At 38.1% G+C, this 27568-nt stretch overlaps 1 long non-coding RNA gene across 1 annotated transcript; it reads left to right on the top strand.

The window, feature by feature from the left end:
- Nucleotides 1-535: 535 nt before the first annotated feature.
- On the top strand, nucleotides 536-24845 carry LOC139863789 (uncharacterized). Its single transcript, XR_011764447.1, has 3 exons — nucleotides 536-742; nucleotides 837-893; nucleotides 24209-24845. It is a non-coding gene; the product is annotated as an uncharacterized lncRNA (long non-coding RNA).
- Nucleotides 24846-27568: the final 2723 nt, after the last annotated feature.

The raw sequence follows: 27568 nt of genomic DNA, 5'->3' as shown, positions 1-27568 counted from the left end.
TCATAACGTCTCTTCATTCTCATGTTTAGATGCCAGCGTGGATTAGTGGGTGATTAGGAATGTCATTAGGGATTGCCATGTCACTAATTACACTTAAGGAGTCATTAGGAGAAGACACGTTGGATTAATTTTTATGATTTATAGTATGTTATAGATAGATTCCTTTTCTATTTGAATACTTGATCAAGAATTGTTTTGTAAATCACGATATTGAGAAGGTTCTTCACGATTTCCGGAAAAAGGAACCAATATGAAAGTCGTTAGCTTTTAAACCTAGTTTACATAAAAAGGAACCAATATGAAAGTCGTTAGCTTTTAAACCTAGTTTACATAATATAAATAGGGGTAAATAGATCTATGGCTAATATATTTTTGTAATAATTTTCAATTAATTAATATTAAGTTAACACTGATAGGGGTAATTACGGCATTATTTTTTATCTTACGGATCCAAAAATTTGACTTTTTATGAACATAATCGCTGATTTATTTGAGAGAATTCAGGAACAGCGGTTCAATCCACTAATTCACAATTCACAGTGATACTATTTGCGATTTTGAAGGATTCAAATTACAATCCCTAAATTGCAGCAAAGAAATCAAGTGTGAAAATTATTTTATACGTCGATTTGAGTATAACCGCGAAATGCTAATGTCTGAAATTGTTTATATGCACTGCAAAGATTCAAGCAAGGAGTAACCAAAAAATAAGAATTCTCAGTTAAAGCTTGGAAATTTCAAGGTAATTTTTACGGATTGATATGTTAATAAATTGAGATTTACAATAATATCGTAAAATGCAATTAATAACATTTGAACCCTAAAAATTATTTCAGTGTTATACTGAATGGATTCGTCGAAGGAGGAACGGATAAGGGATGCAACGTATTCAGGTATGATTAATCAATGGGAAAAATTGTTACTGTTCAATTTTTACAATAGATGATTATGATTGTGTAAGACCCCGTTTTTCCCGTACATATTTAAAGGTACAAACTAAATTATTAGCACGATTATATCATGTTCGTTTATGTGATTAAATGAGCCAAAGTGTTAGTTTATGGGTAAATGTATAATTATATATATACGTGAATGCGTGCGTATGAGTATATATAATGTGTCACGATGGAGTTGAGTCGTGCGAGACTTAAGGTTGAAGCTTAGGCGTGCATAGGAAGTGTGAATGAGGTGTGCTAGTTGTTTGAACAATCGTTTTGTGTTAAATGGTCGAAGTGACCAGGCTCAGGCAAACGACGCGCCGTAACGGGCGGGACCGCGCCGCGACAAACAAAGCAAACCTGGATCAGAGATTGGGTTAAGAAGGGCCTATTTTCCCTTTATGTGTCGCACCGCGACGACTAAGGCCGCGCCGCGACAGTTCTGCTAAACTGGTGTCGGACTTAGCTCAATTTAAGGGATTTTAAGGGGCAAAATGGTAGATTGACATGTGGATCTGATGGGAGCATTAACTCTCCACCACATATCCATTTAATTCATTTCTTTTTATCTTTTCTCTCCATTTTATCTCCCAAAACTTAAAACCCATTTGGATTAAAAGTGAGATTTGAGAGTGAAGGATTGAGGGTTGATCTTTGGAGTAAGAATTAAAGTTGTTCCTTGTGTCTCTAGCTACGCGTTGATAGTCTCGGTAAGTTCTAACTCTAAGTTTTTGAGTTTTAATTGGTTAATGGCTAGGGTTTTGGTTACTAGAGATTTGTAAGACCCAATTGGTGGTAAAATGGGTGAGTTTGGGTTATGTTGTTGTAATGAAACCCTAATAGCCACAATCTAAGGTTTTGGCATTTGTGATTTGAGGTTGTAAGTGTCAATTGGTGTTGTTAGTCACTAATACACTTTAAGAATTATGAAAGAAGTGTTAATGGGTAAGTTTGACCTGATTGTGAGTTTAAGTGATATAAAATGGGTCAAAATATACTAGTTGACCCAATTAGATGAAATGGGTATGGATTACCCTAAGTTTTGTGTTAGTTGAGGTTAATAGACTTTAATTCACTAGTCTTAGTGATTAAAGTCGAGTCTTGGCCATTTATGGGCGGTTGTGAGTAGTTGAGTCATTTAATGCAAATTGGGTCATTGAATGCTCAAGTGGGAGTATTGTGGTTAATCCCACTAGTTGTGAAATTGAATGTGCACTTAATGATTTAGGTACATTGCGTTGAAGCTCGGAAGTGCTAAATCATCATCCTTGTGACAAGGTGAGTAGAATAATTATACGTTCATGTATATGGCATGTTTATTTGTGAATGTTATGGTATGAACCACGTGCCGGTAGTGCCATAACATGTGTGGGATGGAGTGTGAACCACGAACCGGTAGCACTATAAACTAAGATGTGAACCACGAGCCAGTAGCATCGAGTGTGAACCACGAGCCGGTAGCACTATAAACTAAGATGTGAACCACGAGCCGGTAACATCGAGTGTGAACCACGAGCCGGTAGCACTATAAACGAGTATGACTCAAAAGCGTATGGTGTGAACCACGAGCCGGTAGCACCATAGCGTTATGGGTTAACCATATTGAGATTGTTTTTTTTGTTTAGCATATTATATATATATACTGAGTTGAGTATATGCTAATGAAGTGGTGTGATAATGTACGACTTGTTAGTGTTACGGGTATGTTGAGATGCTATTTGAGTTACAAGTTCGTATGAGGTATTTGGTATTGTGATTGCAAATGGATAGGTTATATATATGTATGTATAATTGTTGCACTCACTAAGCATTGCTTACCCTCTCGTTGTTTATCATTTTATAGGTTCCGGCTTGGACAAGGGTAAGGGCATACGGTTGGATTAGTTGTCTCCCGTTTATGTTGACAGGGGGTGCTTTTGGCATAGCTTTTGAAGTTTGGCCTAACGTTTTGGGTAGTTTAGCCCCAAACCGTGCTCGAGTGTCGTTTGGATTATTAACTATCATTGTAGTGGGTCAAACTTGTATAAAACTTAATTAATGGCCTTCGTGCCTTTTGTAAACATTTAAATTGATGTACGTTTAAATGGAACTTGTAGAATGGTTTACATATTTAATTGGCGCGTAAATGTGTATTATATAAAAAAAAAATTTATCGTATGGAATACGGGTTGGGTTGTTCTAAGTGGTATCAGAGCATAGTCTAAGGGATTTAGGTGACTTGAGATAGGTGCCTAGACTTGGGCTTTATTGTGTGAGCGCTTTATGCGGGACTTGTAGGACTTTGGGTCTAATCGGAAATTGTTAGTGCTTTGGTTTATGTGAACTAACTTTGTGCTAATTGTTTTGTATTGTGTTTAGCAATCATCAAGCAAGACGGACGTTGTACTAGCGAGTTAATGTGACGTGCTCGCGTAACAACGATTAGCTACCGTTGTTACGGGTGCAAAACGTGTCAAACGAGTAATGTACGATGATTGTTGAGCAAGATGGGGTAGTGTGGTACGCATGTATATACTTACATGTTATGCCTTTCGTTCATGGTTTAACCCTTTCCGTTTTATAGAATGAAGACGAGAAACGGACACGATAATGATATCGGTGGTACAAGCGAGGACCCCGAATTTTCAGCCAAGGTTGAGGCTGTCTTTAAAAAGTTAAAAGCGGATTTTCTTACGGACGTCCGAAAGGTCTTCCAAGATTCGATCTATGGATAAGTGACCGATTTGATAAATGAACGAATGAAGGCCACTATCGAAGAGGCTCTTGAAGCTAGAAACATTTATCCTCGTGGCGAAGGAGGTGAAGGAAGACGGGATTTCCACTACAAAAATTTCAAGGATACTCAACCTCCGAGGTTTAATGGGGTGAGGGATCCGTTGAAAAGCACTTGTTGGATTTCCGATATCGAGGGGGCGTTCCGTACCGCGGAGTGTCCTCCTGAGAAGAAGACGAGGTATGGGTCTAGCATGTTACGTGAAGAAGGCAAGTTATGGTGGGACGATAAAATCAATTTATATGGCGAAGAGCAATGCATGAGCTTGACATGGGAGGAGTTTAAGAAGGAATTTTTCCAAGAATACCGAACTTCTTTCGACCTTGATAGAATCCAGGACGAGTTGCATCATTTGCAACAAGGTTCGATGGACTTGGTTACTCTCAAGTCTACCTTTTTGGCAAAGACTCGCTTTTGCCCGGAATATGTTGGTGACGATCACAAGCTAATGAAAGATTTCTACCGTACCTTGAACGACGAGTTCAAGGGTAAGATTAGTCGGGGAATGGATAAGACTTTTGAAGAGCTATTCAAATTGGCTCTGGGTTTTGAGCCGGAGGTTCCAAGGAAAAGCGATTTCACTTTTTCTAAAAGAAAGTTTGAAGGTTCGAGTCATTCGAACTTTTCCAATAAAAAGAACAAGAAAGGCTCAGAAAGCGTTAATAGTGTGAAGAATGGTGCTTTCAGGGGTTTTGGACCCACGTGTTATAATTGTAACCAAAGAGGGCACATGGCCCGTGATTGCACCAAGGCGCCGACCAAAATCACTTGCTTTAATTGTGGTAAAGAGGGGCATAAGAGGCCGGAATGCCCCGATTTGAATAATGATAACGTTAAGCGGTTAGAGAAAGCGGTAGGTACGGCTAGGGGTCGCAACTATTTGATGACTAACGACGAAGCCAAGCAACCCAACGAAGTTGTCTCAGGTACTTTCTTGGTTAATTCTAATCCGGCAAGGATTCTTTTTGATAGCGGTGCAAATTTGTCGTTTGTGTCTCCAAAATTTGTGCCTAAACTTGATAGACCGTTAGCTAAGTTAAGTCGTTCGGTAGAAGTCGAAATAGCAGACGGCAAGACGGTGCTAGTGGTTGATGTATGTAAGAATTGTGACGTTGTCTTTGGTGCCGAAAACTTTAAAATTAATCTCATCCCGATGACTTTGGGTGACTTTGATATTGTTGTGGGCATAGATTGGCTTGATCATAATAGAGCCGATATTGCATGCCATGAGAAGTTTATTCGTGTGAAGACCCCTAGTGGGGGAGAGTTAATTATTCACGGTGATAAACGAAGAAGACTTGTGCCGATATGTTCTTTTGCACGAGCACGTCATTTTCTTGTTAGTGGTGGCATGGCTTTTCTTGCCCATGTTGTTGATACTCGTGATGAGCCACCACCCACTAGTGAAATTCCGGTGGTTAGTGAATTTGAAGACGTTTTTTCGGACGAGTTACCGGGTGTTCCGGCGGGAAGACAAGTTGAATTTCGCATTGAGTTGGTTCCGGGAGCTACTCCCATTGCTAAAACTCCTTATCGTTTAGCACCAACGGAAATGCAAGAGTTGTTAAATCAAACCCAAGAGTTGCTTGAGAAGGGTTTTATTCTACCGAGTGCTTCGCCGTGGGGCGCTCCGGTTTTATTCGTGAAAAAGAAGGATGGTAGTATGCGGATGTGCATCGACTACAGGGAGTTGAATAAAGTGATGATCAAGAATCGTTATCCATTGCCTCGGATTGATGATTTGTTTGATCAACTCCATGGTGCGACGTATTTCTCAAAGATTGACCTACGGTCTGGCTATCACCAAATACGGGTCCGTGAGGAAGATATTGAGAAAACGGCTTTTCGAATACGTTATAGGCATTTTGAGTTCGTAGTTATGCCTTTTGGTCTTACGAATGCACCGGCGGCATTCATGGATCTTAAGAACCGAGTGTGCCAACCTATGTTGGACAAGTCGGTAATTGTGTTCATTGACGACATACTTGTTTATTCAAAGAGTATGAACGAACATGAACGTCATTTGCGTGAAGTATTGAAGACGTTACGAAAGGAGAAGTTGTATGCTAAGTTCTCCAAATGTGAATTTTGGCTAAGAGAAGTTCAATTCCTTGGCCACATTGTGAACAAAGGCGGCATTCAAGTAGATCCGGGGAAGATAGAGATGGTGAAGAGTTGGAGACAACCGACTACTCCTACGGAGGTCCGAAGTTTTCTCGGATTGGCCGGTTATTATCGTCGGTTGATCCAAGACTTTTCTAAAATCGCTTCTTCATTGACGAAGTTGACAAGGAAGAACGCGAGATTTAATTGGGAGAACGAGCAAGAAATTGCTTTTCAATTGCTAAAAGAGAAGTTGTGTCAAGCACCGGTGTTATTGTTGCCGGAAGGAGTGGAAGACATGACGGTTTATTGTGATGCTTCATTAAATGGACTCGGGTGTGTTCTAATGCAAAGAGGTAAAGTCATCGCTTATGCCTCTCGACAATTAAAGGAACACGAGACGAGATATCCGACTCATGATCTTGAGTTGGCGGCGGTTGTGCATGCGTTGAAAATTTGGCGCCATTACTTGTATGGTGTCAAGTGTACGATTTATTCGGATCATAAGAGTTTGAAACATCTCTTTAATCAACGAGATTTGAATTATCGTCAACGTAGGTGGATGGATGTGGTAAAAGACTATGATTGTGAAATACTTTATCATCCGGGCAAGGCGAATGTGGTTGCGGATGCGTTAAGTCGAAAGATTCATCACCCGGCGTTACGATTGGGATTGTTACGTATGATTATTACTAACGATTTTCTTGAAAAACTCGGCGTGATTCAAATAGAGGCTTACGTTCACAACAAGCATGCGGAGCGAATTGTGGGACAATCGGAGTTAATTACTATGGGCTCGCGGGGTTTGTTGTCTTTTCAAGGAAGAGTGCGGGTGCCTAAAATGGGAGATTATTGACAAGTGCTACTTGATGAAGCACATAAGTCAAAGTATTCCATTCATCCGGGCGCAACGAAAATGTATCTTGATTTAAGGAAAGATTATTGGTGGCCGGGCATGAAACGTGATGTTGTGAAGTATGTTGAGCAATGCGTCACGTGTTTGCAAGTTAAGGCCGAGCACCAAAGGCCGTATGGTAAGTTACAACCGTTAGAAATCCCGAAATGAAAATGGGAGCACATTACCATGGATTTCATCACAAAGTTACCTAAAACGGCGAGAACCCAGTTTGATTCGATTTGGGTTATAGTTGATCGAATGGCGAAGAGTGCTTTGTTTCTTCCCATTAAGGAAGCGATATCGTCGGAGACTTTGGCTAAGTTGTTTACCAAGGAAGTTATCTCTCGACACGGAGTTCCTATATCTATTATTTCGGATCAAGATACCCGTTTTACATCTCGGTTTTGGGAGAAATTCCATGAAGATATGGGTACGCAATTAAAATTAAGCACGGCGTATCATCCTCAAACGGACGGTCAAACTGAACGTACGAATCAAACTGTCACGACCCTACTTTTTCCGTTATCTTTTTCAGTTAATTATTTAACGACCGTTAACTCTTAGTGTGCCACGTCATTTCAATGACCTATATTATTATTATTATTTGTAATAATATGTATATATTAATTATTATATGTTATGTGAATATTTGTATTCATATTTTAATTTATACGTTTCTACGTCTCGCGGATTTCCATCTGGCGAATCTTTTTGGTTTTCAAACCAACGGTCGAGTTTTTGGGACATTTAAATCCTAAATATTTTAAATATGATATTTTAAGATCATATATTATATAGTGTATTTATATTTATTTTTCGTCGCGCGTTTGTTATCTTTTCGGATTTTTAATCGCGTAAGTGCGTTTTCGCGTTTCGGGACTCGTTCGGGCTTTCGGGCCATCAGGAAATTATAATTTATCAAAATTGGCCCACCATGGGGCCCACCCCATCCATTTTCGGCCGAACCCCTAAGGGGGGGGGAGCCTTTCCTCCTTTCATATTTTTTTTACATTACACTTTATTTTCCCTAAAACCTAATTTCTAATTTTTGTGTTTTCTCCTCCCTTCTACTTTTTTGGTCGCCAACCATCACCTACATCATCATCATCATCTCATAAAATTATTAATCTTTTCAAAGGGCTTTCAACACAATCGGATTCTACACAACGATCTCTACGCGTTCATACTTCTCGTTTCTCGATTAGGGTATAAACCCTAACCCTAGAATTTGCAATTTTTCATTTATTTACTGTATTTTGATGATTATTTAGTAGTATGATGTTTGTGGATTATTGTAATGGTGTTTGTATGCATAGATGTACTCATAATCACATGTTTTCGGTTTGTTAAATTCTGGACAGCAGCTATTTCGTGCATTCTGGGTTTGTGACTGAGATAAAAGTTAAAATAAACTATCTAGATGAGTTCCTCTCATCAAGACATTAATTTTAGACTCCAGATTCATGTCGTTTAGATTCCCGGAGCCCTAGTTATGATCAAATTACTATTTTGTTAAAATTGAAATGTAGATTGACATGAAACAGGTTTGGTCCGACTTTGTGACCTTCCTTGGTGTCTTTAGGGTGTTTTAGTGTGTTAGGACTGATGGTGGGATGAACTTTCATGTTCGGGTCACCTAAATCCGAGCCACGGTTCACCCGGTACGACTAAAACACGGTTTTAAGTAAATTGAAAGTCCAAGTGGTGTCATGGCTGATTACCACGACTTGTGGACTGTTCTTGGTGAGTTTTTGAGTGCACCATTGTGTCAGGTGGTTTGAATAGGCGGAGATGCATATAAGGCTCGCCAGAAATCGACACTCGGGGCTCAAGATACGACCCGATGAACTTTTGAATTAAAACTTATGATTAATTCTAAAACTTATGATAAAAATAATGAAACTCATTATTAATTAATTACTTATGATAAAAGAAGTAATTATTATTATTTAAGAATTATGATATAAATATTTATTATATCACTTGATTATTATTTATGATTTAATTAACATTTTAATTTAACTTATGATTAATAATACTTTTATTATTAATGGAAAATACTTATGATAAGTATTAAAATTATTTTATGAGAATATTATTATAAGACTTATAATGAAGATTAAATAATTATTTAATTATTATAAGACTTAATTATTATTTAATTATGATTTAATTATTAAATACTTATGATTTAATAATTATATTTAGAAACTTATGATATGATTAATAATTCATTATTAATTAATAATACTTATGATATGATTTAAAATTAATTATTAATTAATAATATTTATATTATGACTAATATTTAATTAATTAATTAAATACTTATGTTATATTAATTATATCATTTCAACTTATATTAACTTTAATAATTCATTTTATTTAATTAAACTTATGTTATGACATAATTATACACTTTTAACTTTAATAAACATTATAACTTATGTTATTATAATAACTTACACTTTTCAAATTAACGTTGACTATGTTTGACCAAGGTTGACTTTTGAGTTGACTTTCGGTTGACTTTGACTTTCAGTTGACTTTTGTTGACTTTCTAAATAAGGAAACTTTCCTAACTTAAAAACTTTCTAAAAATAGAACTTTCTAAATTTGGAAACTTTCCAAAAATAGAAACTTTCCAAAAATATAAACTTTCCAAAAATATAAACTTTCCAAAAATAGAAACTTTCCAAAAATAGAAACTTTCCAAAAATGGAAACCTGCTAAAATAGAAACTTTCTAAAAATAGAAAGTATGTGTCCGTACGCTGTTCCAGTCAAACCGATGCTTGTCGAGTATTGTTCTATGTCTACTTGCAACATGTACAATAGCTATCATACTAAGACTTGACCTAAGTTAGTTATTTATATCGACCTGCTTTATTTATAGGTCGGCGTTGTGATCGTTCTTGATCACTTTATTCTATTTGCTGTTCGCTTGTTTGTGTGGTTTCTTCAGTTGCTTTTAAGGTGAGTTATAGTCCCGTTTTTACATACTTTTCAAAGTATATTTTTGGGATGTGATTACATGCATTTTTATTTACGTTTAGACACAAGTAACAGTTAAATTTAATTATTCATTGTGAGTTAGACAAAAATATTCCCTAGTCTGGTAACTGTAATCATTAGTTTCTACCGGTGAACGCGAATTGAAACAACCCAACCCGTATTCCATACGATAAATTTTTTTTTTTTTTTATACAACACATTTACGTGCCAATTAAATATGTAAACCATTCCACAAGATCCACTTAAACGTACAACAATTTAAATGTTTACAAAAGGCACGAAGGCCATTAATCAAATTCAATATAAGTTTGACCCACTACAATTGATAGTTTATAATCCAAACGACACTCGAGCATGGTTTGGGACTAAACTACCCAAAACATTAGGCCAACTTCCAAGCTTCAACAAAACATCATCAAGGGCCGCTTAATGCCCGATAACCCCTTTGCCCTTATCCGTACCTGCGACTAAAAAGATAAACAACGAGAGGGGTAAGCTAACGCTTAGTGAATGCAATAATTATACACGTACATATATAATATACTTACTTGCAACCACTTAAACACATACCGCATACATGCTAGCAACACAATTAGCTTATCATCTCAATTATAAACTATAAACTTCCAATATCGCAAGCTAGCAATGCAATAGCATATATACAAACCGTACGATATAATATGCTTACACTACAACACAATAACCATGGTTAACCAATCGTACAAGGGATGGTACTCGAATTTCCCATTGGTGTTCATAACATCCATTAGTGTACTTAGCACCTCGTATCACTAACCCCCGGGTGGCATCTTAACACCTCGATACTTCACCCTCGGGTGGCGTCTTAACACCTCGACACTTCACCCTTTAACATGGAGTGGCGTCTTAACACCTCGACACTTCACTCCTAAGTGGCATCTTAACACCTCGATGCTTCACCTCGAGTGGCATCTTAACACCTCGATGCTTCACTCGTCACGTGAAACGTGGTGTCTTAACACCTCGACACTTCACATCTCACGCTACCACAAATAAATATATTATATACCTACGCATATAATTATTCCACTCACCTTAACACTTCGGTGGTGATTTAAATGCTTCCGAAGGCTTCAAAGCAAAGTACCTAATTACATAAGTACACATTCGATTACACAACTAGTGGAATTAACCACATTACACTTACTTGAGCATTTAATGACCCAATTCGCATTAAATGACTCAACCATACCAAAACCGCCCTTAAATGGCCAAGACCCGACTTTAATCACTAAAGCTAGTAAATTAAGTCTACTAACATCAACTAACACAAACTTAGGTTAATTCATACCCATTTCACCCAAACTAGGTCAACTAGCCCATTTTGGATCCATTTAACACTTTCACTACCAAACTTGTCAAATATGACCCAAATAACATCTCTTTCAACTTTAACAAGCGTGTTAGTGATTAAAAACGCCATTTAACATTTATAACCCCAAATCATAAGACCAAACCCTAGGTTATAGCCATTTGGGTTTTCTTTCCTCAACACAACCCAAGTTCGCCCATTTTAACCCCAAATGGGTCACATAAGTTCCAAATGAACAAAACCCTAGCATAAACTAATTAAAACTCAAAACTTAGAGTTAGAACTTACCGAGACTATCAACGCGTAGCTAGAGACACAAGGAACAACTTTAATTCTTGCTCCAAAGATCAACCCTCAATCCTTCACTCTCAAATCTTGCTTTTAATTCAATTGGGTTTTAAGTTTTGGGAGAGAAATTGGAAAGAAAACAGAAAAGAAATAAATGAAATGGATGAGTGGTTGGGATTTAATGCTCCCATCTGATTTATACGCGAAATTACCAATTTGCCCCTTGAAGTCATTCAATTTGAGCTAAAATCGGAGTCAGAACTGCAGAGTTGTCGCGGCGCGGCACTATATGTCGCGGCGCGACATTACGAAGGAAAAACAACCTCTCTTAACCCACTTTCTGAACCTGGTTCGCTTGAAATGCCGCGGCGCGGACCCCTTTGTCGCGGCACGACACATAAGGGAAAAATCGACCCTTCTTAATCCAATTGCTGATCTGGATTTGCTTTATATGCCGCGGCGCGGCCCAATGTGTCGCGGCGCGGCATTGGCCGTCACCTGGACACTTCGACAACCTTAAACAAAATTTGATTTTATTTAATTCGTACACTTAAATCTCGCTTCATATATTCGCCTAACCTTCAACAATAGTCTCATAAGACTTAACGCTAACAAAGCCCATGTATAAACTTGTATTCGCACACATTATCAAGTAACTAACATGTTAGCTAACTTAGCCACATAACGAGCAAGTTATAGACGTATAATTGATTAGGTGTGTACCTTTAAGCGTGTACGGAAAAGCGGGGTGTTACAACTCTCCCCCACTTAGATCGGAGCGCGTCCTCGCGATCCAAGCCGCATGACAAGCCGGAAGATAAGCCAAAACAAACTCTTCGGATTCCCATGTAAACTCAGAACCCTTTCGATGTCGCCATTGCACTTTGAAGGTTCTAACTTCCTTGTTCCGCAACATCTTAACCTTTTCATCAAGGATTGCAACCGGATCTTCCGCATACGCTAACTTGTTATTCAAAGTAATCTCATCCAATGGCACCCAAGTCGGGTCATCCACAAGACACTTGCGAAGATGGGAAACATGGAACGTATTATGAATTCCCGCAAGTTCTTCGGGTAACTCTAATCGATAAGCAACCTCACCAACACGTGCCAATACCTTGAAAGGACCAATAAACCGAGGAGCTAACTTTCCTCGCTTCCTAAACCGAATCACACCCTTCCATGGAGAAACCTTAAGCATCACCAAATCACCTTCTTGAAACTCAATCGTTCTTCTACCTTTATCGGCATACGACTTTTGTCTATCTTGAGCCTTTTTCAAATGCTCTCGAATCATATCAATCTTGCTATTCGTTTCTAAGACCAAATCGGTACTCCCGATTTCCCTTTGACCCACTTCACCCCAACAAATCGGGGTTCGACACCTTCGTCCATAAAGCATCTCATACGGTGGCATCCCGATACTAGTATGATAACTATTATTGTACGAGAATTCCACCAAAGGTAAGTGCTCGTCCCAACTACCACCAAAATCAATAATACACGCACGTAACATATCCTCCAATGTTTGATTCGTACGTTCGGTTTGACCGTCCGTTTGAGGATGGTACGCCGTGCTCAATTTCAATTGTGTACCCATATCTTCGTGAAACTTTTCCCAAAACCGAGATGTAAAACGGGTATCTCGATCCGAAACAATAGATATAGGAACCCCATGCCTTGAGATCACTTCCTTGATAAACAGCTTAGCCAAGGTTTCCGAAGATATCGCTTCCCGAATGGGAAGAAACAAGGCACTTTTCGTCAATCGATCGACTATCACCCAAATTGAATCAAATTGGGTTCTCGCCGTTTTAGGTAACTTTGTGATGAAATCCATGGTAATGTGCTCCCATTTCCATTTCGGGATTTCTAACAGTTGTAACATACCATACGGCTTTTGGTGTTCAGCTTTAACTTGCAAACACGTGACGCATTGTTCAACAAACTTAACAACATCACGTTTCATGCCCGGCCACCAATAATCTTTCTTCAAGTCAAGGTACATTTTCGTCGCGCCCGGATGAATGGAGTATTTTGACTTATGTGCTTCATCAAGTAGCACTCGTCGGTAATCACCCATCTTAGGCACCCACACCCTTCCTTGAAAGGACAACAACCCACGCGGACCCATAGTAATAAACTCCGATTGGCCCACGATTCGCTCCGTATGCTTGTTGTGAACATAAGCCTCTATTTGGATCTCACCAAGCTTTTCAAGAAAATCATTGGTAATAATCAAACGTAACGACCCCACTTTTATCGCCGGATGTTGACTCTTTCGACTCAACGCATCCGCGACCACATTCGCCTTACCCGGATGATAAAGTATTTCACAATCGTAGTCTTTCACCACATCCATCCATCTACGTTGACGATAATTCAAATCTCGTTGATCAAAAAGATGTTTCAAACTCTTATGATCCGAATAAATCGTACATTTGACACCATACAAGTAGTGGCGCCAAATTTTCAACGCATGAACAACCGCCGCCAACTCAAGATCATAAGTCGGATATCTCGTTTCGTGTTCTTTTAATTGTCGAGAGGCATAAGCGATGACTTTACCTCTTTGCATTAGAACACACCCGAGTCCATTTAAAGACGCATCACAATAGACCGTCATGTCTTCTACACCTTCCGGCAACACTAACACCGGAGCTTGACACAACTTCTCTTTTAACAATTGAAAAGCAATTTCTTGCTCGTTCTCCCAATTAAATCTCGTGTTCTTTCTCGTCAACTTCGTCAATGGAGAAGCAATCTTAGAAAAGTCTTGGATAAACCGACGATAATACCCGGCCAATCCGAGAAAACTTCGGATTTCCGTAGGCGTAGTCGGTCGTCCCCAACTCTTTACCGTCTCTATCTTCCCCGGATCTACTTGAATACCGTCCATATTCACAATATGGCCAAGGAATTGAACTTCCCTTAGCCAAAATTCACATTTTGAGAATTTTGCATACAACTTCTCCTTCCGCAACGTCTTTAACACACACCGCAAATGATGTTCATGTTCCTTCATACTCTTCGAATAAACGAGTATGTCGTCAATGAACACAATTACCGACTTGTCCAACATAGGTTGGCACACTCGGTTCATAAGATCCATGAATGTCGCCGGTGCATTCGTAAGACCAAAAGGCATTACCACAAACTCAAAATGCCCATAACGCGTTCGAAAAGCCGTTTTCTCAATATCTTCCTCACGGACCCGCATTTGGTGATAGCCGGACCGTAGGTCGATTTTAGAGAAATACGTTGCACCTTGGAGTTGATCAAACAAATCGTCAATCCGAGGCAATGGATAACAATTCTTGATCGTCACTTTATTCAACTCCCGATAATCGATGCACATTCGCATACTACCATCTTTCTTTTTCACAAACAAAACCGGAGCGCCCCATGGAGAAGCACTCGGTCGAATGAAACCCTTTTCAAGCAACTCTTGGGTTTGGTTTAACAACTCTTGCATTTCCGTTGGTGCTAAATAATAAGGAGTTTTAGCAATGGGAGTAGCTCCCGGAACCAACTCAATACGAAACTCAACTTGTCTTTCCGCCGGAACACCCGGTAATTCGTTCGGAAAAACGTCTTCGAATTCACTAACAACCGGAATTTCACGAATAGGTGGTGGCTCATTGCGAGTATTAACAACATGAGCAAGGAAAGCCATGCCACCGGTAACAACAAAACGACGTGCCCGTGCAAAAGTGCATAGCGGCACCGGTCTCCTTCGCTTATCACCATGAATAATTAACTCTCCCCCACTTAGGGCCTTCACACGAATAAACTTATCATGGCATGCAATATCGGCTCTATAACGATCGAGCCAATCCATACCAACGACAATATCAAAGTCGCCCAAGGTCATTGGAATAAGATCAATCTTAAACGTTTCGGAATCAAATACAACATTACAATTCTTACACACATCAACCACTAGCGCCGTCTTGCCATCCGCTATTTCAACTTCTACCGGATGACTTAACTTAACTAGCGGTTTATTTAACTTAGGCACAAATCGAGGCGACACAAAGGACAAATTAGCCCCACTATCAAAAAGTATCCGTGCCGGATTAGAGTTAACTATGAAAGTACCTGAGACGACTTCATTGGATTGCTTGGCCTCATCATTGGTCATCAAATAGTTGCGACCCCTAGCCGTACCCGCCGCCTTCTCTAGACGCTTAACATTATCGTTGCGCAAATCGGGACACTCCGGCTTCTTATGCCCTTCTTTACCGCAATTAAAACAAGTGAGCTTGTTTCCGGAAGATGGTTTTGGACAATCACGAGCCATATGACCCGATTGTCCACAATTATAGCACGTAAAAGTAAAACCACCGGAAGCGCCCTTCTTCACGCTATTGACACTTTCGGAACTTTTCTTGTTCTTTTTGTTCGAGAAGTTTGAATAGCTCGAACCTTCACTTTTTCTCTTGCCAAAAGTAAAACCACTCTTTCTTAAGATGAGCGACTCGAAACCTTTGGCCATGTCAAACAACTCATCAAAGCTTTTCACTACGTTCACACTAATCTTATCTTGATAGTTGTCGTTCAAGGTTCGATAGAAATCTTCCTTCAACATTTTATCATTCCCGACGTACTCCGGGCAAAATTGGGTCTTGGACAAAAACACGGATTTGAGAGTGTTCAAATCCATCGACCCTTGCCTCAAGGAACATAACTCGTCCTTAAGCCTAGTAAGATCGGCCGAAGTTCGGTATTCCTTGAAAAATTCGGATTTGAATTCATCCCAAGTGAATTCCATGCATTGCTCTTCACCATAAACTTGGAGCTTTGCGTCCCACCACAACTTGGCATCGCCCCTCAACATACTACACCCGTACCTTGTCCTCTTATCGAGAGAACATTCACAAGTACGGAAGGCCCCCTCCATATCGGAGATCCAACAGGCGCTCTTAAGAGGATCTCTTTCACCATCAAAAGAGGGAGGTTGAGAGTCCTTGAAATTCTTATAGAAAAAGTCCCGTCTTCCCACATTATCTTCGCGAAGAACGGCCTTAACTTGCTCCTTTACCACATTGACTAATTGCTCGTCAATCGTATCTAGGAACATCTTCTTAACGTCCTCGAGAAAAGCCTCATGATGCCTTTTCAAAATGGCCTCAACCTTGGCCGTAAACTCGACTTCTTCACTAGTATCTCCGCCGTTGATATCATGCCCGTTCCTCATCTTCATTCTATAAGACGGAATAGATTAAACACATAAGTATATACATATACAACACACTACCCCATCTTGCTCAACAATCGTCGTACATCGCTTGTTTGACACGATTTGAACCCGTAACAATGGTAGCTAATCATTGTTACGCGAGCACGTCGCATTAACTCGCTAGTACAACGTCTATCTTGCTTGACGTTTGCTAACACCACACAAAACAATTAGCGCAAGGTTAGTTCACATAAACCTAAGCACTAATCTACTCCCGGTCCGACCCGTCTCCTACAAGTCCCGCATAACGCGCATACACAATAAAGTCTAAGTCTAGGCGCCTATCTCAAGTCGCCTAAATCCCTTAGACCATGCTCTGATACCACTTGAAACAACCCAACCCGTATTCCATACGATAAATTTTTTTTTTTTATATACAACACATTTACGTGCCAATTAAATATGTAAACCATTCCACAAGATCCACTTAAACGTACAACAATTTAAATGTTTACAAAAGGCACGAAGGCCATTAATCAAATTCAATATAAGTTTGACCCACTACAATTGATAGTTTATAATCCAAACGACACTCGAGCATGGTTTGGGACTAAACTACCCAAAACATTAGGCCAACTTCCAAGCTTCAACAAAACATCATCAAGGGCCACTTAATGCCCGATAACCCCTTTGCCCTTATCCGTACCTGCGACTAAAAAGATAAACAACGAGAGGGGTAAGCTAACGCTTAGTGAATGCAATAATTATACACGTACATATATAATATACTTACTTGCAACCACTTAAACACATACCGCATACATGCTAGCAACACAATTAGCTTATCATCTCAATTATAAACTATAAACTTCCAATATCGCAAGCTAGCAATGCAATAGCATATATACAAACCGTACGATATAATATGCTTACACTACAACACAATAACCATGGTTAACCAATCGTACAAGGGATGGTACTCGAATTTCCCATTGGTGTTCATAACATCCATTAGTGTACTTAGCACCTCGTATCACTAACCCCCGGGTGGCATCTTAACACCTCGATACTTCACCCTCGGGTGGCGTCTTAACACCTCGACACTTCACCCTTTAACATGGAGTGGCGTCTTAACACCTCGACACTTCACTCCTAGGTGGCATCTTAACACCTCGATGCTTCACCTCGAGTGGCATCTTAACACCTCGATGCTTCACTCGTCACGTGAAACGTGGTGTCTTAACACCTCGACACTTCACATCTCACGCTACCACAAATAAATATATTATATACCTACGCATATAATTATTCCACTCACCTTAACACTTCGGTGGTGATTTAAATGCTTCCGAAGGCTTCAAAGCAAAGTACCTAATTACATAAGTACACATTCGATTACACAACTAGTGGAATTAACCACATTACACTTACTTGAGCATTTAATGACCCAATTCGCATTAAATGACTCAACCATACCAAAACCGCCCTTAAATGGCCAAGACCCGACTTTAATCACTAAAGCTAGTAAATTAAGTCTACTAACATCAACTAACACAAACTTAGGTTAATTCATACCCATTTCACCCAAACTAGGTCAACTAGCCCATTTTGGATCCATTTAACACTTTCACTACCAAACTTGTCAAATATGACCCAAATAACATCTCTTTCAACTTTAACAAGCGTGTTAGTGATTAAAAACGCCATTTAACATTTATAACCCCAAATCATAAGACCAAACCCTAGGTTATAGCCATTTGGGTTTTCTTTCCTCAACACAACCCAAGTTTACCCATTTTAACCCCAAATGGGTCACATAAGTTCCAAATGAACAAAACCCTAGCATAAACTAATTAAAACTCAAAACTTAGAGTTAGAACTTACCGAGACTATCAACGCGTAGCTAGAGACACAAGGAACAACTTTAATTCTTGCTCCAAAGATCAACCCTCAATCCTTCACTCTCAAATCTTGCTTTTAATTCAATTGGGTTTTAAGTTTTGGGAGAGAAATTGGAAAGAAAAGAGAAAAGAAATAAATGAAATGGATGAGTGGTTGGGATTTAATGCTCCCATCTGATTTATACGCGAAATTACCAATTTGCCCCTTGAAGTCATTCAATTTGAGCTAAAATCGGAGTCAGAACTGCAGAGTTGTCGCGGCGCGGCGCTATATGTCGCGGCGCGACATTACGAAGGAAAAACAACCTCTCTTAACCCACTTTCTGAACCTGGTTCGCTTGAAATGCCGCGGCGCGGACCCCTTTGTCGCGGCGCGACACATAAGGGAAAAATCGACCCTTCTTAATCCAATTGCTGATCTGGATTTGCTTTATATGCCGCGGCGCGGCCCAATGTGTCGCGGCGCGGCATTGGCCGTCACCTGGACACTTCGACAACCTTAAACAAAATTTGATTTTATTTAATTCGTACACTTAAATCTCGCTTCATATATTCGCCTAACCTTCAACAATAGTCTCATAAGACTTGACGCTAACAAAGCCCATGTATAAACTTGTATTCGCACACATTATCAAGTAACTAACATGTTAGCTAACTTAGCCACATAACGAGCAAGTTATAGATGTATAATTGATTAGGTGTGTACCTTTAAGCGTGTACGGAAAAGCGGGGTGTTACACGAATCCTACGGATAGATCTATCGGGTTTGACAACCCCATTTCGAGCTAGTCGCGCTAGCAATTTATAATCGGAATGTTTAGTACTTCGTAATTTGTTGTAGATACACTGTCCAAGTGTATATTTTTATTGTGTTTGGCAAGGGTAAATAAAGGGTTAAGTGGTTACCAGGTGGCTCATTGATAATGGAATAATGTTTAATGTTTTCTAACATTTTTAAATCTTGTGGTCTAAAGTTTACTTATTTATTTAAACCTATAATCCACTCAACCTTTGTGTTGACAGTTTACTTGCATGTTTTCAGAGGTACTTGATTTTTGTGATGCTTCCGCTGTGTTTAGAAGAGTCTGCATGCATTTGGGCAGATTTTATGAAACATTTTATGAAACTTAAGCTTGCATTCTATTTTTGGATAATTTAAACTTGTAGGTTTGTTGGCAAGGTTTTGTGTCAACTTTTGGTTTATTACTATGGTTGGTTGTTTAAAACTACATATTTTGGTTTGTTTTCTTTTTGGGAAACTTTTGAGATAAAAGAATGCAACTTTGTTTATTTAATTCATTTAAGTCCGATCAAGCTGTGGGACCAACTGACGAATCCGTTAAGTGTTTTGACGGGGTCGTCACACAAACTTTGGAAGATATGTTACGAGCGTGCATTATTGATTTCGGTGGTAGTTGGGACGAGCACTTACCTTTGGTGGAATTCTCGTACAATAATAGTTATCATACTAGTATTGGGATGCCACCATATGAGATGCTTTATGGGCGTAGGTGTCGAACCCCGATTTGTTGGGGTGAAGTGGGACAAAAGGAAATCGGGAGTACCGATTTGGTTTTAGAGACGAATAGCAAGATTGATGTGATTCGAGAGCATTTGAAAAAGGCTCAAGATAGGCAAAAGTCGTATGCCGACAAACGTAGACGAACGATCGAATTTCAAGAAGGTGACATGGTGATGCTTAAGGTTTCGCCATGGAAAGGTATTATTCGATTCCGGAAACTAGGAAAGTTAGCTCCTCGGTTTATTGGGCCGTTTAAGGTTTTAGCTCGTGTTGGTGAAGTCGCGTATCGTTTGGAATTACCTGAAGAGCTTGCGGGGATCCATAATACATTTCATGTTTCCCATCTCCGTAAGTGTCTTGCGGATGATTCATCTTGGGTGCCATTAGACGAGATTGAGCTAAATAATAAGTTAGAGTATATCGAGGAACCGATTGCCATACTCGATGAAAAGGTCAAAAGGTTGAGACATAAAGAGGTTAGGACTTTTAAAGTTCAATGGTGTCGTAGTAAGGGTTCCGAGTTTACTTGGGAGCCCGAAGAGTTTGTGTTGGTTTATATTCCTTCTTGTCATGCGGCTTGGATTGCGAGGACGCGCTCCGATTCAAGTGGGGGAGAGTTGTAACACCCCTTTTTTCTGTACATATTTAAAGGTACAAACTAAATTATTAGCACGATTATATCATGTTCGTTTATGTGATTAAATGAGCCAAAGTGTTAGTTTATGGGTAAATGTATAATTATATATATACGTGAATGCGTGCGTATGAGTATATATAATGTGTCGCGATGGAGTTGAGTCGTGCGAGACTTAAGGTTGAAGCTTAGGCGTGCATAGGAAGTGTGAATGAGATGTGCTAGTTGTTTGAACCATCGTTTTGTGTTAAATGGTCGAAGTGACCAGGCTCAGGCAAACGCCGCGCCGCGACGGGCGGGACCGCGCCGCGACAAACAAAGCAAACCTGGATCAGAGATTGGGTTAAGAAGGGCCTATTTTCCCTTTATGTGTCGTGCCGCGATGACTAAGGCCGCGCCGTGACAGTTCTGCCGAACTGGTGTCAGACTTAGCTCAATTTAAGGGATTTTAAGGGGCAAAATGGTAAATTGACATGTGGATCTGATGGGAGCATTAACTCTCCACCACATATCCATTTAATTCATTTCTTTTTCTCTTTTCTCTCCATTTTCTCTCCCAAAACTTAAAACCCATTTGGATTAAAAGTGAGATTTGAGAGTGAAGGATTGAGGGTTGATCTTTGGAGCAAGAATTAAAGTTGTTCCTTGTGTCTCTAGCTACGCGTTGATAGTCTCGGTAAGTTCAAACTCTAAGTTTTTGAGTTTTAATTAGTTAATGGCTAGGTTTTTGGTTACTAGAGATTTGTAAGACCCAATTGGTTGTAAAATGGGTGAGTTTGGGTTATGTTGTTGTAATGAAACCCTAATAGCCACAATCTAGGGTTTTGGCATTTGTGATTTGAGGTTGTAAGTGTCAATTGGTGTTGTTAGTCACTAATACACTTTAAGAATTATGAAAGAAGTGTTAATGGGTAAGTTTGACCTGATTGTGAGTTTAAGTGATATAAAATGGGTCAAAATGTACTAGTTGACCTAATTAGATGAAATGGGTATGGATTACCCTAAGTTTTGTGTTAGTTGAAGTTAATAGACTTTAATTCACTAGTCTTAGTAATTAAAGTCGAGTCTTGGCCATTTATGGGCGGTTGTGAGTAGTTGAGTCATTTAATGCAAATTGGGTCATTAAATGCTCAAGTGGGAGTATTGTGGTTAATCCCACTAGTTGTGAAATTGAATGTGCACTTAATGATTTAGGTACATTGCGTTGAAGATCGGAAGTGCTAAATCATCATCCTTGTGACAAGGTGAGTGGAATAATTATGCGTTCATGTATATGGCGTGTTTATTTGTGAATGTTATGGTATGAACCACGTGCCGGTAGTGCCATAACATGTGTGGGATGGATTTTGAACCACGAGCCGGTAGCACTATAAACTAAGATGTGAACCACGAGCCGGTAGCATCGAGTGTGAACCACGAGCCGGTAGCACTATAAACTAAGATGTGAACCACGAGCCGGTAGCATCGAGTGTGAACCACGAGCCGGTAGTACTATAAACGAGTATGACTCAAAAGCGTATGGTGTGAACCACGAGCCGGTAGCACCATAGCGTTATGGGTTAACCATATTGAGATTGTTGTTTTTGTTTAGCATATTATATATATACTGAGTTGAGTATATGCTAATGAAGTGGTGTGATAATGTACGACTTGTTAGTGTTACGGGTATGTTGACATGCTATTTGAGTTACAAGTTCGTATGAGGTATTTGGTATTGTGATTGCAAATGGATAGGTTATATATATGTATGTATAATTGTTGCACTCACTAAGCATTGCTTACCCTCTCGTTGTTTATCATTTTATAGGTTCCGGCTTGGACAAGGGTAAGGGCATACGGTTGGATTAGTTGTCTCCCGTTTATGTTGACAGGGGGTGCTTTTGGCATAGCTTTTGAAGTTTGGCCTAATGTTTTGGGTAGTTTAGCCTCAGACCATGCTCGAGTGTCATTTGGATTATAAACTATCATTGTAGTGGGTCAAACTTGTATAAAACTTAATTAATGGCCTTCGTGCCTTTTGTAAACATTTAAATTGATGTACGTTTAAATGGAACTTGTGGAATGGTTTACATATTTAATTGGCGCGTAAATGTGTATTATATAAAAAAAAATTATCGTATGGAATACGGGTTGGGTTGTTCCAGATTGAGTATTAAGAGCTTTCTGAGTTAAACAGTGGATTTTGATTTTATGTTAGTATGTTAATTTGTTAATTTGTGCATTTGGATGATATTGTTGATTTGTTAATATGATCATAATGATATATTGTTCTAGTTTAAAAATTGTAAATAAATGCTAATGTCTACATGTGATTGTTTCTATTGGAGCACGTAGATGACTTTGATTATTCAACTGGTGGTAATGTTAACATTATACTTCATATTCGTATTAAGAAGTAATTTGGTGTGTTTGTTTCATGAAAAGGGCATGATGAACACATGTTCTGTTGTTTATATAATATCCTTTTATGGAAAGAAATCGATGATGTTGGAGTGGTTATTATGTGTATATGATCTGTAGCTTTTTTATTTTCATACTATTAACTGGACTTGATGGTTTCTGGTTAATTTGTTCATTATGATTAATTTTGTGTATTGTTTGAAAAAGTTGAATGGTCCCTTTTATTCCCGTTGTGTATATGCTGAATTGTTCCTTTGGTACAACATTGTTCACATTATAGAAAGCGTAATGTTAACATTTGGTGGACAATGTTCAATTGTTCATCTTGTACAACAATGTTGAGTTGTGAACAATGTTGATTTGTTCAAGTATTATAATGTTTATGTTATTATGTTACAAATGTTCACAAAGTGCTATGAAGTTTGTAAAATCAGTGTTTGAAATTGGATTATGTTTGTGTTGTTTTGTGCATTTAAATGATAAAGGTGATTTGTTAATTTGGATGTTTGTTTAGGTTTTTTGTTTGATTTGTGCATTTGTTTAGCGTTAATTGAAGTTGAATGATCCCTTTTATTCCTGTTGTGTATTTGATGAATTGTTCCTTTGGTACAACATTGTTCACATTATAGAAATTGTAATGTTAACATTTGGTGGACAATGTTCAATTGTTCATCTTGTACAACAATGCTAACAATGTTGAGTTGTGAACAATGTTGATTTGTTGAAGTGTTATAATGTTTATGTTATTGTGTTACAAATGTTCACAAAGTGCTATGAAGTTTGTAAATTCAGTGTTTGAAATTGGATTCCGTTTGTGTTGTTTTGTGCATTTAAATGATAAGGGTGATTTGTTAATTTGGATGTTTGTTTAGATTATTTGTTTAATTTGTGCATTTGTTTAGCATTAATTGTAATATTTTGGGCATTTAGGTGTTATGGTTGATTTCTTAATATGTTAAGAAAGTTATAATGGTCAAAGCTAGTTAGATGTTTATGTTAATATTTTGTGTACAGTGTTCATTTGTTCGCCTGGTACACAATGTGGATTAATTGTAAATTATTGATTTGGGGAATTGTTTATTTATTTATGTTATTATATTACAAGTGTTCACATGGTGCAACATAAATTAGTAGATCTAGTATGTGAAAATCGTTTTGTTTGTGTTGATTTGTGCATTTAGCTAATATTTTAACTGATGAGCAGGTAGTAAATCTGCTGTGAAAGGTGAACCAAAATAACTGTTACGTTCGGCTGGTCCTAAAGATAATGATGTTGAAGTTCGTCTAGTTAAAAAAGATAATTCTGATGGTAACCTAAAAAGTAACAGGAAAGCACGAGATTCTATTAGTAATGAGGAAGACAATGCAAAAACGCATGCAATTAGGACAAGATCATCACCGAAGCCGATGTTTAGCGCGATAAAGTATATGAGCAACATATAAAAGGAATGCGTAAAGGCGATGGGGTTTGGGGTTACTCAATTTTAGTATTAACAGATTATCAAGTAAGTTAGGTTATGTTGCAGTTGACAGATTCGATGATGATGATCTGGAATTCAAATTAAATGAAGGCTCAATAATATTGACGAAAAAACTAATCCACTAAATGTTTGGGGTGCCAATCGGGGGAGTAAGTATGAGATCGTTACGTTACAATAAAGTAGCCGATAAGTATGAGATCGTTCATTATCTCGTCATAATTTTAATTTGTGTTCATATTTAAGTTTCTGTCATAATGTTAGTTTGTTAACAATGTTGAAGATATATTTCGCTCAAGTTGCATTATGAAATTACATCAGTTTTTTGTAGAGTTTTTAACATGACCAACCTTGGTGTTTTCAATCTGGTAAATGTTTAATTGTTCACAAGTACATAATGACAAAAAATAACACTCAAAGAACAATTATACAATTAAACTTCACGGATGGTGACTACAAACACCAAAATCTCCTTGAACATTGCTTGATCTGGTTTTGAGCAATAGGTATGAGAGAGCCGTTAGGTTCGCCACTACATCTTCGTCTAAAAATGAATGAAGCAACTTGTTGCGCCATTTCCCTATTAACCACATAATAATAGTACAACGTTAGTACTATAATGGTTTTGTTAACATTTTTCGACAAAAGATTCTAAAGTTACCATCAACACATGTTTGTGATCACTTGCATGAAGTAGAGATAACATGGATTATCACAATACTTTAAAGTACTATAAAGTCAACATGGTTTGAGAAGATTAATTTAAACACGACATCAAAAAACATTAATGATCACTTAACATAAGTACTTGCTGAGTATGTAAGATAACTTTACTTTAATGTTAACATCACAAAAAATTGACTTAAAAAAACAATACTGTAATGTTAACATCACAATATAGTTAACGCTAGGCATGAGCAAATTATCCGAAAAACATAAACATAACCGGTACCATACCGGTACCGGTACCGAAAATCGGTAAAGAAATGGATTCGGTTCCGGTATCGGTTCTTGATTTTCACATATTTCGGTTTCGGTACAAATCGGTATCGGTACCTGTTCGGATGAACCTATTGAAAAAAATTACTAACATTTCAGATAACAAATATATTGGTCTGTAATTTTTATATCTATTAATAAACAAAAAGATAGTTACCATATATAATTATCAAAAGGGAAACAGCTTATAACATAAATTGAGATATTACAGTAGCAAAACAAAATGGTTACATTAGGCTTTGATTTTTATTGGTGCAATTATTTTGGTCTGGTTCCATTAGGCGTGGCTTTTTTTTTTTTTTAAACTCAACAAAAATCATTTATGGAACAATCATGGGTATAATGTATCAATGTGAAGACAATTAAACAAATCAGATGCTGAATTAAAACGATGATCAATACTATCGATGATTAAAAAAATTAAAAATTAATAATTACCTTGATTTCGATTAGGGGTTGAATGTTGTTGATTACCATTGACAGCTTCCAATTGATGAACATCACTACCCCTAGCAGCGTCTAAACGTAAACCATCGTTCAGATTATTAACATCATTCTGTTCTCTCCCATCATCGTAATTTAAGACTGAACGAATCACCAGAATTGAAGAAGGATTGTATTGATGGTGGTTGCAATGAAAATAATTGAAAATGGAGAATTGTATAGATGATGATGAAGCAAGCGTAATCCATGGAAACCAATAACTGCAACCCTAAAGAACGGCTTCTGTAACCGTCGATGTTTTAACAAAAAAATAGAATTTAAATGACGGGAAAAGTGAAATTAACTGTAAATTACTATAATACCCTCGAATATTTAGGTTCTTGCAGTTCTGTATCTTTTAGGGGTTCTTATTTGAACTTTTATATATATATATATATATATATATATATATATATATATATATATATAACAGCAAAAGAATTGATATATTATAAAATGTTCTCCAACAAAACCCTAAGAGAGAATTACAAAAGGCATTTGAAGTCACGAGTTCTAGTTGAAACTACATAACCTCTATATTTTAGCCATCCAAAAGAGTACAACTTAATTACATCTAAAATATTACTCATACGAATAACAATGTGAGTATGTGACCCTGTTTCGAAAACACCATAAGACCAAAAAGACCGTCATGACAATAGCTCTAATCTGAATGAAAGTGTTTGTAGTCATTTGTAACTCATCGAGCCACTCTTTAACATCCGCTAATTTGTTAAAAGAAGGCAAGCCCAAGTCAACCCAAACCCGAATCAAATTCTAGACATCATTAGCAACTTCACATTCAAAGAAAAGGTGTGCTTGACATTCGGTTCCATGCTGACAAATCAGACTCTAATGTTGTAATCTCCAAACCTCTCGTGGATAGATTCCAACGTAACTTAATTCGGCATCCGTGTGTATACACATGTCTATAATCTTGTAATTGCACATTAGGTAACCTCAAAACAAAACTTGGGAACCTATGATTTTATCAGAGGAGTGTCATTCATCACACAATTCGTTCGCCAAAGATCTCGTCAATGGTTAGCCAAACTTTGGCTCCAATGACATTGTCTTGCATCAAACAATAAGTGGAAATGGTCATTGGCATCAAACGGGCTGTTTTCGGTTAAAAAGCTTTCTACATTAATCGATGACTAGCTCCTGCCAATCGACTCACAGGTACATGAAACCATGAGCAACTATTTGGTACCAAAAAAAGTTAGAACTATTTGTTTGGAGGGCGATCAAGAAGCGTTTACTGGTAAGAATCGAACTTGATAAACGTGGTATTGATTTGCACTTCGTTAGATGTTCGGTATGTGATGACGATATGGAAAGTGTGGACCATTGTTTGATTTTCTGCAAATTTTCTTTGGAAATATGGAATCGTGTCTATCAATGGTGGAAACTTGGTCAATTTACGAATTTCAGCATCAACGAAATCTTGCGTGGTAATGTTAGCTCATCGATTAGCATGTCAAAGTTCGGTAATGAAATTTGGCAAGCGGTCGAATGTGTTAGCGCATACTACATTTGAAAAAATTGCAACAATGTACTATTTCATAATAAATCATGGAGTGTGCCGGTAGCAATGAACGAGA

Source organism: Rutidosis leptorrhynchoides, chromosome 1 (genome assembly GCF_046630445.1).
Source record: "Rutidosis leptorrhynchoides isolate AG116_Rl617_1_P2 chromosome 1, CSIRO_AGI_Rlap_v1, whole genome shotgun sequence".
NCBI lineage: Eukaryota > Viridiplantae > Streptophyta > Magnoliopsida > Asterales > Asteraceae > Rutidosis > Rutidosis leptorrhynchoides.
This window is presented reverse-complemented; position numbering and strand designations above follow the sequence as displayed.